Consider the following 2348-nt stretch of genomic DNA (forward strand, 5'->3'; position numbering starts at 1 on the left):
TGGAAATCTAAAGGTGTATAGATTTAAAGAAACACAATATAACAAAGAAAGAAACAAATATAAAGAAACAAATATAAATCTTGAACCAAAAAACAGAATCATCACTGCTTCCCATCTCTACTCCCCTCTTAAGAAATCTCCACACACTTTTAGGAGAAATAACACACCCATGCTACTCAAATTACATCTCCTAGATTTATGTATAATATGGAAAAAGAACAAATAATCTCACCCAGAAAACGTGTATTTTCTATATGTTGTGCAATTTGGTATACTACCTATATAGAACTTCCTCAGCATAACTTGTTTAGCATTAGTAGCTAAATTTGCTGAAGCTTTAGGCTGCAAGCTGTGAACTTTCACCCAGAGATGCTAAACTTTTACCTAGGTAACTAAAAGAAGGTCCCAGAGCTGGTTCAAGCTGGAATATGAAGCAAGGAAGGCTGCTATGGTTGTCAGCTGACACAGCAACCTTAGAGATAAGAAAAGCAACAGCCCACACACAGACAATGAAGGGACCCAATGGAGAACAGGTAGACCCCAGACCCTAATTTACTACTGGCCAGAACTGTCGCATGAGGGGTTGTTTAGCATGGGGAAAAGGAGGCTGAGGGGAGACCTTATCACTCTTTACAACCACCTGAAAGGAGGGTGTAGCGAGGCAGGGGTCAGTCTCTTCTCCCAGGTAGCAAGTGATAGGACGAGAGTAAATGGCCTCAGATTGCATCAGGGGAGGTTTAGACTGGATATTAGAAAAAACTTCTTCATCAAAAAGGTTATGAAGCACTGGAACAGGCTGCCCAGGGAAGTGGTTGAGTCACCATCCCTGGAGGTATTTAAAAGACATGTAGATGTGGTGCTTAGGGACATGGTTTAGTGGTGGACTTCGCAGTGTTAGGTTTACAGTTGGACTTGACAATCTTAAAGGTCTCTTCCAACCTAAATGATTCTATGATTCTAACTATTTTAAGGATCACGTGCTAGGGTGGCAAGACGAAAATTTGAAAGATACTGTATTACCTGGAGGTTCTATACTTCTATAATATGTAGATGATTTGTTACTTGCCAGCAAGGCATACAAAGATTGCTTGAAAGATACTATTTGTCTGTGTACCGCTTTAGCAGAAAAAGGTCACTGTGCATCTCTTTCTAAGCTTCAGCTGTGTCAGCAGGAAGTAAAATATTTAGGATTCATATTAAAAAAAAGGACAAAGATAGTAGATGCAGAATGGGTCCAGGCTATTGTAAAAATACCTTGACTGGTAACGAAGAAGCAATTGTGAGGATTTTTAGCCACAGTAGGATACTGCAGACCCTGGATACCAGGGCTAGGGCAAATGATGGTCAAAAGTGTCCTCCACCCTAGTGGGTACATCTCTTGGTGCTGAATGCAGTCAGGCACCCCGGGACTTTTCTAGACCCCCAACCTCGTTCATTACCTTCTCATCCTAACCTGATTTTACAGGCTTTCCAGGGAACCCCACAGATGAAGACTGGGCCACAGGTCCCACTGTGCCCAGCTGCAAAACATGGCCCTCACAGCTGTCTGTCTTCTACTGCTGGTGCTGACTGCCCTGATCTTCTACCATCACTGCAAGCCTGTTGTGCAATTAGGTATACTACTTATACAGAACTTTCTTAGCGTAACTTGTTTAGCATTGGTAGCTAAATTTGCTGAAGCCTTAGGCTGCACGCTGTGAACTTTCACCCAGACATGCTGAACTTTTACCTAGGTAACTAAAAGAAGGCCCCAGAGCTGGTTCAAGCTGGAAGAAGGTAAGGGAGGCCACTACAGTCATCAGCTGATGCAGCAACCTTAGACATAGGAGAAGAAACAGCCCACCTACAGACAATGAAGGGACCCAATGGAGAACAGGAAGACCCCAGACCCTAATATTACTACTGGCCAGAACTGTCCCATGAAGGGAATTTAGATTGTAAGGGTGTAATTGCCCAGGGATTTCTTTGTTTGGGGTCCCTCTTTGGAGGCACCCAGCTCAAGCTGTGCTGCATATCAGATAAATAAACCACTTATTTACTCAATAGATTGGCAACTCATATTTTTCGAGCAGGAGCCTAAGGACGAGCCCTGTTGATGGTGGCATAATTCCTGCAGGTGGCGTAATTCCCTCAACACTATATTTAGAAGAAAATAAAACAACATTTGTGAATCTCAGTTTTATTTGGCTGTTTATTACTGAACTGTTTCATGCCTGGCCTTCTAAGGGCTAAACAGATTACAATAAATTCATCTTGGTACTGCAAAAAAATTAAGACAGTTTTCTCAGAAAAGGTACCAATGGGTCCTGCTATCCAACTATGTTGAGACATGTTATGTGGGCTCCTGG

General features: G+C 42.5%; 1 long non-coding RNA gene across 1 annotated transcript; it reads left to right on the forward strand.

Annotated features, from left to right (window-relative positions):
• Positions 1–403: 403 nt before the first annotated feature.
• Positions 404–2027, forward strand: LOC115337501. Its single transcript, XR_003922166.2, has 3 exons — positions 404–533; positions 1466–1614; positions 1734–2027. It is a non-coding gene; the product is annotated as an uncharacterized LOC115337501 (long non-coding RNA).
• Positions 2028–2348: the final 321 nt, after the last annotated feature.

The sequence above is a fragment of the Aquila chrysaetos genome, chromosome Z (assembly GCF_900496995.4).
Source record: "Aquila chrysaetos chrysaetos chromosome Z, bAquChr1.4, whole genome shotgun sequence".
Lineage (NCBI taxonomy): Eukaryota > Metazoa > Chordata > Aves > Accipitriformes > Accipitridae > Aquila > Aquila chrysaetos.